This window comes from Pinus tabuliformis, chromosome 9 (genome assembly GCF_031772625.1).
Source record: "Pinus tabuliformis cultivar Carrire ecotype Pingquan chromosome 9, CPIR1, whole genome shotgun sequence".
NCBI lineage: Eukaryota > Viridiplantae > Streptophyta > Pinopsida > Pinales > Pinaceae > Pinus > Pinus tabuliformis.
Genome location: NC_142307.1, coordinates 745,695,218 through 745,713,625, shown reverse-complemented (window position 1 = coordinate 745,713,625; position 18,408 = coordinate 745,695,218). Strand labels below are relative to the sequence as shown.

Sequence of the window (18,408 nt, the reverse complement as noted above, 5' to 3'; positions counted from 1 at the left end):
TTTCCTCATTTGGACTCACTCATCTCATCACATCTCTCTCTCTCTACTGCGCAAAAAAGAGTCTCTTCTCTACTGCACAAAAAAGGGTCTCTCCTTCACACACGTGAAGCTGGAAGCTGCTAAAAATGACGCTGTAACTATAGAAGTAAAGATTGACCTGCATGGACTAGAAGATCTCCTCATCTGAAATGCGTTGTAGGTTCATCTGAACCTCCTCTAAAAGCCGCAACTTTTGGTGGTGGAATCAAGTCAATCCGACGGACGGTTTGCAAGATATCGACTGCCCTAGTTTGAAGTCGAAAGCTGCCGAAACTGAAACTGTAACTGCAGAAGTAAAGATTGACCGGCGTGGACTAGAAGATCTCCTCATCTGAGTTGCGCTGTAGGTTCATCTGAACCTCCTCTGAAAGCCACAACTTTTGGTGGTGGAATCAAGTCAATCCTACAAATGGTTTGCAAGATATCGACTGCCCTAGTTTGAAGTCGGACGCTGCCAAAACTAAAGCTGTAACTGCAGAAGTAAATATTGACTTGCGTGGACTAGAAGATCTCCTCATCTGAACTGCGCTGTAGGTTCATCTGAACCTCCTCTGGAAGCCGCAACTTTTGGTGGTGGAATCAAGTCGATCCGACAGTCAGTTTGTGAGATATTGTCTGCCCTAGTTTGATGATGAAGCCGCTAATGCTGATGCTGCTGATCTAGAGTTTGCTACTGCTGATATAAATCAGATTTATTGTACTATTTCTCTCTGCTGAATTATTGAATATAAAAGAAGATTTGATCAAAGGGTTTCCCCACACATTGTGGGGTTTGTCCCTGGCTAACCGCCACATCTTGTGTCTCTTGTCTTGGCTTGTTTTTTGTCGATCGTTTAATGTTTTATCTGCACTTTAGTTTATGTACATGTGATTGCTAATCTGTGGAATATAATAAGAAAAAGAAGTAAATTGTTGTAAGCATAGAACATACCATAACTTAACATGGAATCAGAGCTGAGGTGAAGACAAAGCCCGAGCAAGAGCAAGAGCAATCACCGAAGAGAAGATAGGCAAGGCTATCCTAAAAGAACGATGGGGTCCTCAACACTCTTTCTTGCCAAAAACAAGCTCCGTGAGAAAGCTGACTATGACGGATGGAAGATGTCTATTGATCTAACCCTTGAGGATTAAGGAGTGTTGGATCATGTGAGAGGCAATATTGTTGAGCCGCTATCAAATGCACCTCCTGCTGCGAGGAACAAATGGAAAAACGGAGAAATTAAAGCGAAGAAGATCATCTGGGACTCTATCGACAAGAGCTTGGTGGCCTACATCTCTGAACTAGACACCTCCAAGGAAATCTACGATAGACTGGTGAGTTTATTTAAAGTTAATGATGCAAATCAAGTTTTGTTTCTTAGAAATAAGCTGAGGGAAATCAAGAAGGGTAAAGATGAGAGTATGCAAGCATACTTCTTAAGAATCACTGAGATCAAGAACGATCTCCTATCTATTGGGGGGACTATTATAGATAGGGAAATGGCACTCATGACTCTTGGAGGATTACCATCCAAATGGTACGTGTTCAGGACTACTCTTCTGAACAATCATGTAATTCCAAGTTTCAAGGATTTAATGGCTAGATGCATTCTAGAAGAAACAAGGGTAGAAGAGCAAGAAATGCCCTTGCCTGAAGGTCCTCCTGTTGCATTTTCTTCTCATGCTAAGAAAATAAATAATTCCGGTACTAAATCAAAAGGAAAGGTTGGACCTTAGGGTGGAAGAAAAGGACGATATTACATTTGCAATAAAGCAGGTCACTATGCAAGGGAGTGCCTTGATAGAAAGGACTCACACTGGGACGATGATCAAAATCCCTCTGATGGCAATCAAAGAAATGACAAATTCAATAGCAAAGGTAAGAGGAGAGTTGGGAATCAAGGAAGAGGACAAGCATTCAAGAAGGCTAGAATTTTTAGGATGTATTAAATGCACTTGACCTTCGAAAGAACCTGGTGTCCATCTCGGCAATGGAAGACAAAGGCTACAAGGTAACCTTCAGCGATGGCAAGGTACGTGTATCGAAAAATAATGTTAAAGATGCCTTTACTCTTGGGTTTCATGTTATCAGGTCGATGAAAGTTAGGTAGGTGTCATGTCTTATAACACATCTCTTCAGTCCGAACTTTGGCATTGGAGGTTTGCCTACCTTCATTACAAAGATCTACTCAATGTAAGACATATGGTAATAGGGATGCCCGAATTCCGAGTAGAAAAAGAAGGTGTATGTTCGGGATGTGACGAAGGAAAGCTCAAAAGGGGACCATTCCCCTCAAGCCTAAGAAATACCTCCGATATATTACAGTTGGTTCACTCAGGCATACCTGAGGTTGGCATTAAGAGGGAGACTACTACACCATATACTCTAGAGCATAATGGTGTGGCACTGTACGATTGTGGAATCTATCTCTATGATGATGTAACAACGCCTGATGTGGAAGAACCGATGGATCCTATTTATCCACCCGAGCCTTCCTCTTCCAGGAAGAGGCCTTCATGGCTTAGGGGGCTACTTGATGATGTTGAAGGACATGCTGCACCCCGTGGAACCTTTCGTGAAAGTAAGAAACCTAACAGGTATCAGGGATACCTGACCAGTATGAGCACAATCATACAAAATGAGCCTTCATCATTCTCAGATGCCGTCAAGTATCAAGTATGGAAGGATGCAATGACCATTATGGAGAATGATGTCTGGGAAGTAGTTCCCAGACCCTAGGACAAGACAATTGTTACTTCAAAATGGCTTTACAAGATAAAGCTGCAGCAGATGGAAGTATAGAATAGTATAAGGTTCGTTTTGTTGCTCGTGGTTTCTCCTAGAAGGAAGGTATAGACTATGATGTGATATTTGCACCTGTTGCCAGATATACGACCATCCACTTGATCATAGCCCTTGTGGCTTCACAAGGATGGAACCTACATCAGATGGATGTCAAGACCGTGTTCTTGCACGGTTCTATCAAAGAAGAGGTCTATGTGGAGCAACCCAAAGGATTTGAGATTTAGGATTGAAAATCTCATGTATGTAGGTTGAAGAAGGCTCTCTATGGGTTGAAGCAAGCATCCCGAGCATGGTATGAGAGGATTGATAGCTACTTGATGAAGCTGGGATTCACTAGCAGTGAAGTCGTTCCTAATCTTTACCTTAAGGTTGAAAATGACAAGCCTCTCATACTGGTGTTGTATGTGGATGACCTCTTTCTAATAAGTGCAGACCCTCTCATTCACAAATGTAAGAGGGAGTTGGCTTTTGTATTTGAAATGAAGAACCAAGGACTTGAAGTGTGGCAGAAGCCAAGGGAAATTTTCCTATCTCAAGGAAAATATGTGGTGAAGATTTTGAAAATATTTGGTATGATGGACTGCAAGCCTGTGACTACCTCAAGGATCTTAACTTTCAGAAGTTATATGGTAGTGATGTCAGACTAGATTTGGGAAATGCCTATGAGTTTCAAAAACTCATTCGTGTTGATGTTCTTGGTGAACCTCCGTCCGAACATATGTTTTGCAGTTAGCATTGTGAGCTCATATTTGGTTGAGCCTCACTAGATTGGTGCTAGGAATCTTCTGAGATGTCTTCAGGACACAATCTCTCATGGATTGAGATACATTGCCGGAAATATGAAACTGCATGATTATTCGAATGTTGATTAGGCAGGTAGTGTGGAGGATCACTGGAGCACTTTTTAGTGTTGTTTCTCTTTGGATTCTGCTTCGATATAATGGATAAGCAAGAAGCAGAAATCAGTTGCCATAAGCACCGCCGAGACCAGATACATATCTACGAGTATGATCTCATATGAAGCTGCCTGGTTGGGGAAGCTCTTCAGTGAGATGTTTGAACACATACCACTGTGATTCTCTGTAACAACTAGAGGTGGGATTCGATTATTGAGGAATCCTGTATTTGTCGATTGCTCCGGCAGATAAACATCATCTGGGATATGGTAAGTCAATGAGCAAGGAGGCTTCATCGCATTAAGATGATGTACAGGTCGATGCACCTTGTCAAAGCCCCGAGGAAAGATCTAATCTGTGATTTTCCCAAACGACTTGGAGTCGTCAAGAAACCCTTGTACAAGGGTCCTGCATGTTGCATACATTGAGCTCTGGGAGCTCTGAGGGCTTGCGGTTCTTAGTGGAGCAACATACGACCACAGGGTGACTCACCCTCCCCTGGTGGTGCGCACTGAAACAAGATGATTCGCTCTCTTGTGGGACAAGATGATTTGCTCTCTTGTGGGACAAGATGATTCGCTCTCTTGTGGAACAGGATGATTTGCTCTCCTGTGTAGCAGGATTGATGTGTTCCCCTGTGAGGCCTGGATTGATGTGTTCTCCATGGCGATTGTAGCAGGATTGATGTGTTCTCTTGTGAGGCCTGGATTGATGTGTTCTCCATGGCGATTGTAGCAGGATTGATGTGTTCTCCTGTGAGGCCTGGATTGATGTGTTCTCCATGGCAATTGTAGTAGGATTGATGTGTTCTCCTATGAGGACAGGATTGATTAGTTCTCCTGTCGAGGCATCCTACCCATGCAGTCCGGGACTCATGGGAAGTACCTCTCATCTGATCAATGAGCAGGGAAATGAAGTTAGGGACCACAGTAGTACCGATGGACGCATCGTTGTATCTACCGTACTCCCTACACTAGGATGACCTCCATTGATATGGGATGAATGATACTGGTCTGGGACCAGTGGTAGGAGTTGTACCATACTATGACACTGACTTTGGGTCGGTTGAGACTGGTCTGGGACCAGTGGTACATACTCTGAGACTGACTTCGTGTCAGTGCAGTACTAGTCTGGGACCAGTGAGAGTGGTACATACTATGATGCTGACTTCGGGTCGGTTGAGACTGGTTTGGGACCAGTGGTACGCACTCTGAGACTGACTTTGAGTCGGTGGAGGATGATACTGGTCTGGGACCAGTGGAGTTGTACTCACTATGACGCTGACTTCGGGTTGGTTGAGACTGGTCTGGGACCAGTGGTACATACTCTGAGACTAACTTTGAGTCAGTATGATACATCCTCGATCATTTCTTCTTCTTCATAATTCAGACAAAAGCAGAGCAGAACAGAACAAAGCAGAGCAGCGCATAACAGAGCAGAGCCGTACAGATTAGTACAGGGCAGAAAAAGACAAAGCAGAACAGGCAAAATAGAGCAGAGCAGGGCAAGGGTCAGGCTGTACAGGGCAGTGCATTTGATGGATGAATAGTAATGATCGATAGACAGATTGCAGATGAAGTTCTCCCTAGTTGAGAGGGAGTGTTAAAATTGGCAACTAGGGTAAAGCTTCATGTGGGTCATCTTATTCATGGTTGATAATATTTTTATTAGATTCCTCTCGTTGAGAGGTGTAGGATTGATATAAAGATCATCCGATTCCGATAAGTATTCATGGAGATATGAATTTATTTTGATTATGGAATTATTATCAAGAAGACCTACAACTCATGTAGGCTCAGAAGCCCAACAGTCGCATCTATTCAAACACCAACATTGTGTATAAATACAGGAGGACTTTTCCTCATTTGGACTCACTCATCTCATCACATCTCTCTCTCCCTACTGCGCAGAAAAGAGTCTCTTCTCTACTGCGCAGAAAAAGGTCTCTCCCTCACACATGTGAAACCGAAAGCTGCTGAAAATGAAGCTGTAACTATAGAAGTAAAGATTGACTTGCATGGACTAGAAGATCTCCTCATCTGAAATGCGTTGTAGTTTCATCTGAACCTCAGCTGAAAGCCACAACTTTTGGTGGTGGATTCAAGTCAATCCGACGGACGGTTTGCAAGATATCGACTGCCCTAGTTTGAAGCTGGAAGCTGCCAAAATTGAAGCTGTAACTGCAGAAGTAAAGATTGACCTGTGTGGACTAGAAGAGCTCATTTGAGCTGCGCTGTAGGTTCATCTGAACCTCCTCTGGAAGCCGCAACTTTTAGTGGTGGAATCAAGTGAATCTGACGAACGGTTTGCAAGATATCGACTGCCCTAGTTTGAAGTCGGAAGCTGCTGAAACTAAAGCTGTAACTGCAGAAGTAAGGATTGACCTACGTGGACTAGAAGATCTCCTCATTTGAACTACGTTGTAGGTTCATCTGAACCTCCTCTGGAAGCCGCAACTTTTGGTGGTGGAATCAAGTCGATCCAACGATCGGTTTGTGAGATATTGTCTGCCCTAGTTTGATGATGAAGCCGCTAATGCTGATGCTGCTAATCTAGGGTTTGCTACTGCTGATATAAATCAGATTTATTGTACTATTTCTGTCTGCTGAATTATTGAATATAAAAGAAGATTTGATCAAAGGGTTTCCCCACACATTGTGGGGTTTGTCCGTGGCTAGCCGCCACATCTTGTGTTTCTTGTCTTGGCTTGTTTTCTGTTGATCGTTTAGTGTTCTATCTGCACTTTAGTTTATGTACATGTGATTGCTAATCTGTGGAATATAATAAGAAAAAGAAGTAAATTGTTGTAGGCATAGAACATACCATAACTTAACACTTTTACATCTTTATGATCTATCTTTATTGCACACATAACTTAGGAGCCCAAGCTTGCTTTTTTATTTTCCAATACCCCTTTTAATTTAGGCATTTTATTGGTCATCAGGGTTGGGACTTTCAAGAGATCGTTCTATAGATGAAGCATTAAATGCTTGAGGAACCGGGTGATTGCTAATGAAGGGGATAGAGCTCATGCTAGGTTTTTTCCCATGAGCTAAATAAATGTCCCAACCATCTTTTGCATTTTACATTTTCCTTTTGTTGTGGTTTTCTTATGCTTTTACCTATCTTTTAGTTGCATCAACCTCCAGGGCCATGTTTCTGGGCCTAGAATCAAGGGTAGGATGAAGTTTTCCAATCCTAATGACCAATCATCACCGGCCTGAAGAATGGAGATGGATAACAGGGAAAGATGGAAAGTTGTAAGTAGGATTACCTTGGACACACTACATCAATCAGTGCTTCCCCAATAGTGCCTTTCTGAAAACACAAAGGCCTCGGAGGAGGTCCCACTTGACTGGAGTCAAAGACTAACCTCCCAAGTGAGAATTGGCTGCCATACAGAATTAATATAAATTAATTTGCCATCCTTTTTTTTGGAATATTTGATTAAGCCACCTTATTGTTGCCATATAGATTTGTCGATTTAATTTTTTTCACTGTACAATTAATGAAAGCTGCTGCTGTAACTGCCATATAACTTAATGTCTAAGCCACTGTACAATTTTCTGAGTTTGTATAGAGTTAATTTTTAATACTAGTACTATTTAATTCACGATTTGAACAATTTCAGAGGTTGCCAAATTGGGTTGTGCTTTTATGTTTTGACTGAGACAGCTACCTTTAAATTAATGCTTGCTGGGCCATCCAGATTCTTCTTCCTGTCTTGGCCATATGGATGTCTTTTGAAGGTTTTGATTTTCTTCTTTTGCCTCTGCAATTCTATCTCTGTCTCATAGCTGGTATGTGTGCTGAACTTTGTCTTGACACTCTTTGAATTTTCCCTGGGCCACAATCATTGTGGCTCTGATACCATGTTAAACTAAACTATGCCATGGAAAATATGAGAGAGTTTGAATGAGAGAAATGTATTATATCAAAATGTATGTTTGATTACAGAGGAAGGTGTTCTATATGTATCTAGTAGGTTTCCTTATTCTTGTTAGGAACTGCTCACCTAATTTCATAATTACATATAACATAAATATTAATTATTATGTACTACTTATTTCCACTTCATTACATTAATAATTAATACATTAAATGAAATGATCATTACAATATTTAACACAGGGAAGGCCACTAGCTAGCCTTCCATAGTAAAGGAAAAAGATAGAAGTCTCCATTTTGATTCGTCGATATTTTAATTTTTAAATTTTTTTTATAAGTATCCACATGACAACACCTTCAGGAGAGCGCTCTAGCTGGCCATCCATAGCAGCAGAGGAAAAAGATGGAAGTATCCATTTAGATTCATTGATTTTTAATTGTTTTGACAAAATTACAGAAATGCTAAGGGATTTCTCCCCGAATCCATCCATGATTACAAATTCAGAAGTGCACCTCTATTTATAGATAGATGCTCAACTTCCTTCACAATAAAATATTAATATTTCAAGTGAAATCCACTAATCTAGCCTATGGAGAAGTAAACGACACTTCTCTCTCACTAACTATTTCAAAATATGTAAAAGATTGGCTCGTGAAGGCATGTCGCACATGTATAGTAATCAAGTGAGGCAAACCCCAAGTAATGCAAAGTCCCTTCAAGAAAGGGCACATATGAGCCCTAGTGTAACGCCCGCAGGTTGTTGCGATGATCAGGCAGCATGGGCGCGCCCGCCGGGCGTGCCTAAACGATGAACCGGGCGAGCTATCGAGGGCGGGACACGGGCGCGGGCAACGAGCTGAGGGCGACTCGGCGAGTTAACAAGGCGAAGTGTGGACGACGAGCTGGCGAGCGGACTTATAGTGGGTGAGTGGTCCCGTGAGAGCGCGCCCCACCCACGAGCCGACTTGACAAATGGGCGAGCTGACGTGTTAAGACGGGTGAACTGATGCGAGTTGTGGGTTTGGTGGGTCGGCTAGGCGCCCCCACACGATGGACGAACCATATAAGAACTCAACGGTTGATTGATGGGAAAGGAAATAAGTGCGAGCTCCGCACATAATACAATGCTGCTGTAGGCAAGAGTTGGAACGGCGGATGAGCCCGCATGGCGGGTGGACTAAACGTGAACGTGTAGAAAGCAGCGGGCAGGGCGACATGGGCGTGTGCGCCTGTCGGGCGAGTCGCGATTATGGTGAGGTCATTCGAAGTCGCGGTAGGGCACGGCAAGGCGACTCTTCGAAGAATCGTTCGAAGGCGCAGTAGGGCGACTCGTTCGAAGGATCGTTCGAAGGCGCGGCAAGGCGACTTGGTGAACAAGTGCTCGCTGAACGAAGTTTGATATGGTTGAAGTGTTGTAACGGGTGAGGCTGCACGGTGAGTCGTGCAGGCTTGAACTAAGGCAGCATTCGGAGTGTAAACGAAGGCGTTCAGAAAGCTGAACGGTGAAAACCTGTATAACGTCGGTTGAAGGTTTTCCTCCCGGTGATTGTAAAAACAGATTTGATAATAAAAATCTCACTTGCATATGTTTTAAGTGTCTTATGCTAGTGAATGTTATTTAATGTATTCCACACATTAAATGTTTTAATATGGTTAATGAAGTGAATGTTAGGCGTAGTTCGGGAAACATGTTAACAAATGAAAAAGTTAAGTGTTTGGCCGATGCCGCACGAAAGCCAATTTACGAAAAAAGAATTGGGGGCATGACAAGTGGTATCAGAGCTGATTGCAGAGACCAGGAAAGTATGCAGTCTGAAGTTATGGAGAAATCATGGATTCATAGTTTGGGTTTCGTAGACTTGGTGGTTCATGGAAAGACCATTCAAGCACTGGTGGACACGGGGGCCACACATAACTTTATGACGACACAACTAGCAAAAGAAGTTGGACTGAAGATTTTCCCATCAAATGTGGAGGTCAAGGCAGTGAACTCAAGAGCTAGAGTGGCGGGGTTGGCACATGAAGTGCCTGTGCAGATTAAAGACTGGCAAGGTCGGTTGGACTTCATGGTGATGGAGATGAACGATTTTGACATGATATTGGGGCAAGATTTCTTGAAGGGAAATAAGGCAATTATTGTCCCCTTCTGCGATGAGGTTATGCTGATTGGAGAATCACAAACTTGGACTTTGCCTACTCATAAGCAAAGGAAGGAAGTCAAGGTGCAGCATGTTTCTGCACTGAGTTTGGAGAAGGCTATGCGGGAGTCAGACGTGGAGACATATGTGGCTGTAATCAGAGAAGTCGATGGTGATGATGGAGTGGGGACGCCTGTTCCAGCTGAGATTTCCGAGGTGCTGGCTAAGTATGCAGATTTGATGCCCGATGAGCTACCAAAGAAGCTTCCACCAAGGCGTGCAGTGGACCATAGCATCGAGCTTGAGCCAGGGAAACAACCTCTGGCTAAAGCTCCTTATCAGTTGTTAGGACCTGAGTTGGAGGAGTTGAAACGACAGTTAAAGGAGTTAACTGATGCAGGTTTCATCAGACCTTCAAGGTCCCCCTATGGAGCTCCAGTATTGTTCCAGCGAAAGAAAGATACGAATGAGCTACGGATGTGTTGTGATTATCATGCTCTCAACAAGCAGACGATAAAGAACAGGTATCCTTTGCCATTAGCTGCAGATTGCTTCGATAAGCTTGCGAAAGCCCGAGTGTTTCCAAGTTGGACTTGAGGCATGTTATCAGATGCGGATAGTGGAAGGAGATGAAAGGAAGACCGCGATAGTAACAAGGTATGGTAGCTTTGAATTCCTTGTTATGCCATTCGGGTTGTGCAATGCTCCTGCTACGTTTTGCACTTTGATGAATGATGTACTACGTCCATACTTGGATTCGTTCGTAGTAGTGTACTTGGACGATATAGTGGTGTATAGTGATAACATGGAGGATCATAAGAAGCAGTTGGCATTGGTGTTCGAGGCCCTGAAGAAGAATTAGTTGTACTTGAAGAAGTCGAAGTGTGTGTTTGCCCAGATTGAGATTCTGTTCCTTGGACACATTGTGGGTCAAGGGTACATACGGATGGAGCCAAACAGGGTAAAGGCAATCGAGGATTTGGTTGAACCGACGAATTTCCATGATATGAGGGTGTTTTTGGGCATGACCAACTACCAACGGAAGTTTGTAGAGGGGTACTCCAAGGTGACATCATCACTGATAGACCTACTGAAGAAAGACAAGCGATGGAGTTGGACGGACAAATGTTAGATGGCATTTGATGATTTGAAGAAGAGGATTGTTACAGCGCCGATACTGAAGTTGCTGGACTTCGAGTGACCGTTTGAGGTACACACAGATGCTTCAAATTTTGCCATAGGAGGGGTTCTTATGCAGGATGGGCATCCGGTGGCGTACGAGAGTTGGAAGTTGCAGGATAGAGAACAGAGGTATCCGGTCCATGAGAAGGAAATGACTGCGATCATCCACTATTTATAGGTATGGAGGCATTACTTGATTGGGAAGCCTTTTGTTGTCAAGACTGACAACGTTGCAACAAGTTATTTTGCATCACAACCAAAGCTGTCAGCGAAGCAAGCTTGTTGGCAGGACTTCTTGGCAGAGTTCGACATGACTATTAAGTACAGGCTGGGTAGACTCAATGCGGTGGCAGATGCCCTTAGTAGAAAGGGACAACTAGCAGCATTGGAGGAAGAGGAAGACCGGGCAACACGAAGTAGGAGTCGAGTACAGATGACAAAAGAGATGTAGAATAAGCTCAAGGAAAGCATTGAGACCAATACTCAGGCGCAAAATATAGTGAAGCAGATAAAGGAGGGGAAGACACGAAAGTTCTTTCTCCGAGATGGATTCTTGTTCTTTGGAAACCGACTCTATGTTCCAAAGTCATCTGGGCTCAGGAGGCACCTTTTGAAGGAATGCCACGATTCTCCGTGGGCTAGCCACCCAGGGCAGCGTCGTTCTTTGGCATTATTGGAGAGAGGATTCTTTTGGGAGAAGATGAGAGAGGATGTGGAGGAGTATGTACATACGTGCATCATTTGTCAGTAGGACAAATCAGATACTCAAAGGCAAGGAGGTCTATTGCAGTCTTTTACCGATTCCTGAGAGACCATGGATGAGTGTCTCAATGGACTTCATCACTTAGTTACCGCAGGTACAGGGGTATAATGGGATCATGGTCGTGGTTGATCGTTTTTCCAAGTATGCTGTCTTTGTTCCAACAAAGATACCTTGTGGAGCCGAGAAGACTGCAGAGTTGTTCTTCAAGAACATAGTGAAGTATTGGGGAATGCCGTTGAGCATTGTATCGGACCGAGATCCGCGATTTACAGGCAGATTTTGGACCACATTGTTCAAGCTAGTCGGGACAGATTTGTTGATGAGTTCGAGTTACCATCCGCAGACAGATGGACAGACCGAGAGGATCAACGCACTGCTGGAGGACTACTTGAGACATTATGTGACGGCTGATTAGAAGAATTGGCCTGAACTCTTGGATGTAGCTTAGTTTAGCTACAACATACAAAAGAGTTCTGCGACAGGGTATAGTCCATTTGAGTTGGTGAATGGACAGATGCCAGTCACACCACATACCATAGTGACAGGAGGTTTTTTGAGAAGTCCTCATGCGAAGAAGTTCATGAAGGCTTGGGATGAGACCTTGGAGTTAGCACGGGTGCGCTTGCACGAAGCTGCAAGGAGAATGAAGAAATGGGCAGATAAGGATAGACGGGATGCACACTTCAGTGTGGGAGACATGGTGTTCCTCAGGATTACTGGAGATCAGTTTCAGCCACCTAAGGGGACTGCGAGATCTTTGACGAGGAAGTATGAGGGGCCATTCCGGGTTAAGAAGTGAGTGGGGGAGGTTGCTTATGAGTTGGAGCTTCCGCACCATATGCATATGAAACATCCAATTTTCCATATCAGTCATTTGAAGAAGTGTCGACTTGATGCAGAACATCCAGAGAGAGTGGAACCACTGAGGGGACCAGCCATGATTGTTGACAGGCCAAACCTTGTGATGGATAAGATTTTGAATCTTCGAACAACAGGGATTGGGAGTCACATAAGACGGGAATTTCTTGTCAGATGGAAGGATGCACCGGAGGAGGATAGCTAGGAAACGGAGGACTCACTTTGGAGATGGAAACGAAAGATTGCGAAGTACGACAGGAAGCTACGGAGGATAGCCGGATTGCCGAGGACGACAATGACCTTAGGTGGGGGAGAATGTAACGCCTGCAGGTTGTTACGACGATTGGGCGGCACGGGCGCGCCTGCCGGGCGTGCCTAAACGATGAACGGGCGAGCTAGCGAGGGCGGGACACGGGCGCGGGCGACGAGCTGAGGGCGACTCGGCGAGTTGACAAGGTGAAGTGTGGACGACGAGCGGACTTATAGTGGGTGAGTGGTCCCGCGAGGGCACGCCCCACCCACGAGCTGACTTGACAAAACGGGTGAGCCGACGTGTTAAGACGGGTGAACCGACGCGAGTTGTGGGTTTGGTGGGTCGGCCAGGCGCCCCCACACGATGGACGAACCCAGTGTTGCGTGGGAGCGCCACCCCCCCCCCTCGATCCCACTCCCAATCCGCGCTTCGGGCGGGAGCGGGTCGAGACGAGAGCGATTTTGGGAGCGCGCTCCAGGTAAAAAAATTTCCGCTCTCTGCCAATTACGGGAGCGTCGCTCCTATCGCTCCAGGAGCGGATTTTATAACCCGGGAGCGGTCAGGGAGCGAACGCTCTCGACCGCTCCCAGAGCGATGCGCACGGAGGGCGGGAGCCAATTGGCTGAAAAGAAAAATTCGGCGTCAAAAAAATCAATTTTTTTTTTATAAATTGAGGGAGGAAGGGGCATAAGGGCTTCATTGTGACATTGAGAGTTGAGTGAGAGGCTGATTTGAGAGAGGGAGATTGAGAGTGTGAGATTGAGAGTGTGAGAGTGAGGACTAAGGAGCAAGGAGAGAGTGAGACTGAGAGAGAGCAAGGTGCCAAGGAGAGAGCAAGGAGCAAGGAGCAAGGGGAGATTGGACGCATTTGAGGTAGGTTCGCCGCTCTACAATGTTGAATAGAATGTTTAGCATTTTTTTTATAATGTTTATTAAATTATTCCTAATTTCTAAATAAATAAATAATTTTTTTTCTATTTCGGTTTCCCATTCCCATCGGGCCATTCCCATTCCATTTTATTAAATTTTGCAGATTCAAAACTACAAATTTCAAACATCATGGTTATATTTCTTGGCATTTTCTTCTTCTTGGTTCCTTTTCTGGTTATTATGGTGCTGGAGAGTAGGAAAAGGAGGGTTCAAAATGAAGAAGGGGGACAAAGTGGATTTGATGAAAACCCCAGTGAGGAGGAGCTGGAGGAGGGTGAACATGATTCATCTCAAAAAACTAAACAAGACCAAACCCCATTGTGGAAATATGTTAACAGGCCTGAAGCAGGGAAAGGGGGTGGAACCACTAAATTTCATTGCCCCCATTGCAACAATAATTACATAGGTTCATACACCCGTGCCAGAAAACACCTCTGCAGGAAAATGCCATGGGATGGAGATAAACAAATAGGAATCAAAACTTGTGCAGGCGTGTCAGCGACAGATAGAGCCAAATACACAAGGGAAGAGGAGGAAGCCCAATACAAATCTAAAAAATCAAGGGGTTCTTTGAATCAAGCTCACAATCACAAGCACAAAGAACTCCTTTAGCATCCTCCCAAGGCAGTGGATATGGAGGCACAGAGTCACTAGGTTTAGCGCGTAGAACCATATCAGGTTTCCTTGATGAAGGGTGTAGGAATGATGTGGATTCAAAAGTTTACAGGTTTCTCTATGCATGTGGAATACCATCCAATGTTCTTCGCTCACCTTATTGGCACGAAATGGTTTCTGCCATAAATGATGGCCCTAAAGGATACAAGAGCCCTGGGTATGACAAGGCAAGAACCGTTGGACTTGATCATGAAAAAGCAAAAATATCACATTCCTTGAATAGAATGACAAGTTCTTGGACTGACCATGGGGTGTCCATTGTATCTGATGGATGGACAAATGTAAAAGGTAAGCCATTGATAAGTGTTCTTGCTGTGTCTGTTAGTGGTGCCGTCTTTCTTTCAGCATATGATTACTTAGACAAGTTCAAGACCGACATCAACATTGCAGAAGCATTACTTGAAACAATTGACCATATTGGGCCGTACAATGTCATCCAAGTCATCACTGATAATGCTCCTAATTGTAAGGCAGTGAGAGCAATTATTGAGGATAAATACCCCAACATATTTTGGTCAGGGTGTTTGGTTCACACATTGAACCTTTTGATGCATGATGTTGTTAAGAACAAAAATGAACAATACAAATGGATTGGTGATTTGTACAAGAAAGGCAAACAAATGATAAAATTTATTACAAATCATAGCAATTCCCATGGCCTTTTCCACAGTCACTCAAGATTGGAGTTGTTGAAGATTGCGAGGACTAGATTTGGTAGCTATGATCTCACTTTCAGGCACCTTTTGAAGGTAAGAGAGTCATTGGCTAGCATGGTATCAAGTCCACACTGGCAGGTATTAAAGGAAAGGGCTACAAATGCAGCTGACAGGCAAGGTTTTGAACTGGTGGAGGAGACCGCTCTTGGTGGTATGTTTTGGGCATGTGTGTAGCAAGTATTGGATTTCACCAAGCCCATTTATCACATGATTCGGTTTGCAGATACAGATAAACCAGTGATTGGCGAGGTGTATGAGTAGATGGATACCATGTTGGGGCAAATAAAAGATATTGTTCATAACAATGATCCCAACTTGTACAAACTGATTCACGATTTTGTGTGTGTATGGTGGAATAAACTTAATCTTCCACTACATTGCTTGGCATATAGTATATACCCTTACACCAAAATACTACTCTACACCTTGGTTGGGCCAAGCTGCACCAGGGGTGGGGTTAGGACCAAACCCCATATAGATGAAGAGGTATCTAAAGGATATTTGGAAGCATTAGAAAAGTTGATACCTAACAGGGAGGAATGTGCTAGTGTGCGCCTTGAAATAGGCAGATACTTCAGTAACATTGGTTTGTTTGGTACCTTCCATGTAATGGAAGACAGAGACAAATTTGATGCTCCCACATGGTGGGAAACATATGGCAGCCATGGACTTTTGCCAAAATTGGCAAAAAAAGTTCTATCATAGGTTGTAAATACTTCTTCTGCAGAGAGGTGTTGGAGCACCTACAACTTCATACATAATGTGAAAAGAAACAGACTCAATGAAAATCGGGCAGAAAGCTTGGTTTATGTGCACTACAACTTGAGGTTGTTGAGTCATCACTGTGATCGGGCTTATGAGGATCCAACATATAAAATCTGGGACAACCAGCCAGAGGATGACAATTTGGAGGATGGCACTATACATCTTGAAGAACTGGAAGAGGAACTTATAAGGGAGGAAGATGAAGCAGCAGCCATGCCACCTCCACCATCTAGTAGCAGTGCTCGAGTTCCGAGTCTTGTTCCTTTGCTGTCGCCACCTCCATCTACACCCTCATGTTAGTTCTGGTCGTCAGTCTGTGCGGGAGACTCCTAGAAGACCACCACGACCTGCTCATACATTAGACTCTCGTGGCAAGGGCCACATGCAGTAGTAGATAATAGATTTACAGTTTACTTGTCTTTTCTAGTTTCTATTAGTTTTCATAACTGTTGAGTCTTGACTCTTTCATATCATAATGATATTTTTTGTAAACAATATATGACTGTGAGTCGTGACAATGAAAATTTGAAGTTTGAAGTCGGCAATTATAACTAATTGGTAATGATTCTGAATTATGAATATGATGCTTCATGAAAGTTGTTTCATTTCATTTCATAATTCATTTTATAACATTTCATTTCATGTTAAGTTGTTAATGGTTAGATATTATTTCTTGTAATGGTTAAACTTAGCTTACAAGTACAACTTTGGTGATCAATGATGATAAATGTTATATATTGAATTTTCAATTTTGAAAGCTTGAAGTTGAAACTTTAAGATTGATGAATGATGATTCACGAGTCTCAATTGTGGACGTGGTTGATGAAGATTATAACTTCTAGTTGATGTTATATGGTTCAATGATCAATCTATGTATTTTTATGTTTTTTTATATCGAATTCATCATTCTACATGTTTTTGTTGACATATGTGTATCAAAATATAAAAAATATATATATTATATAAAAATCGCTTCGGGATTCGCTCCCAAACTGGGAGCTTTTGAAAATGTCGCTCTCATAACTTCTAGATGATTGATGTTATATGGTTCAATGATCAATCTATGTATTTTTATGTTTTTTTTATATCTAATTCATCATTCTACATGTTTTTGTTGACATGTGTATATCAAAATATAAAAAATATATATATTATATAAAAATCGCTCCGGGATTCACCCCCAAACCGGGAGCTTTTGAAAATGTCGCTCTCGCTCTCATTTTCACTCCCGCTCCCCGCTTTCGCTTCCGCTCCCAAGTAATACTGGACGAACCATATAAGAACTCGGCGGTTGATTGATGGATGAAAGGCAACAAGTGCGAGCTCCACACATAATACAACTTTGCGGTAGGCGGAGTAAACGTGAACGTGCAGAAAGCAGCGGGCAGGGCAACACGGGCGTGTGTGCTTGCCGGGCGAGTCGCGGTTACGGTGAGGTCGTTCAAAGTCGCGGTAGGGCGCGGCAAGGTGACTCGTTCGAGGAGTCATTCGAAGAATCGTTTGAAGGCGCGGTAGGGCGACTCGTTCGAGGAGTCATTTGAAGGTGCGACAGGGCGACTCGGTGAACGAGCGCCCGCCGAATTAAGTTTGACACGGTTGAAGCGTTGTAACGGGTGAGGCTGCACGGTGAGTCGTGCAGGCCTGAACGAAGGCAGCGTTCGGAGTGTAAACGAAGGCGTTTAGAACGCTGAATGGTGAAAACCTGTATAACGCTGGTTGAAGGTTTTCCTCCCGGTGATTGTAAAAACAGATTTGATAATAAAAATCTTACTTGCATATGTTTTAAGTGTCTTTTGCTGGTGAATGTTATTTAATGTATTCCGCACATTAAATGTTTTAAAATGGTTAATGAAGTGAATGTTAGGTGTAGTTTGGGAAACATGTTAACGAATGAAAAAGTTAAGTGTTTGGCCGATGCCGCATGAAAGCCAATTTACGAAAAAAGAATTGGGGGCGTGACACCCAGGGTGCAACATCCAACCTTCAAAGGCCATCTTAAAAGGTGAAAGCTCTCCAAACATGCATTTATGTCCAAGTCTTCTGCTAAGTAGACTTTGAAGTTATCGAGATGATATTTATAAAACAAGGGTAAAGGCCTTATTAAAGGGTACACCCCCTCCAAATCAACCCAATGGACTTGTTACCCACCAAAAAGTGGGTAACCCTTAAGAAAATTTTTTTCTACTCTTTGGAAAACCATCCAACCAACAACCCTATGATGATCAACACATAACATTATATCAGGGTTCTCCACTTGTTGTTCTCTTCAGGTCTATCTCTCCCATCTGGCATTTCTTCTTGAAGGCAGGTGGGTCATACTCAAACCATTCTTGCAATCATGTGCTTTCATTTAATGTTATGGGCATAATAATATAGATCATGGGTCAAGCTGGATTATTGATTGATGCCGATTGTATTTTTGTTCCCACACTTCACTAGGGAGGTTAGTCTTTGGCTCTAAGTCTAGTGGGACCTCTTTTGAGGCCTTAGGGTTTAGGAAGGGAACTATTGGGGGAGCA

The 18,408-nt window shown here is 43.4% G+C and overlaps 1 protein-coding gene across 8 annotated transcripts in view; it reads left to right on the top strand.

The window, feature by feature from the left end:
• The window catches only part of LOC149150860 (5'-AMP-activated protein kinase-like protein), a 416,691-nt gene that overhangs the window by 78,699 nt on the left and 319,584 nt on the right, over nucleotides 1–18,408 (top strand). The window lies entirely within an intron of this gene.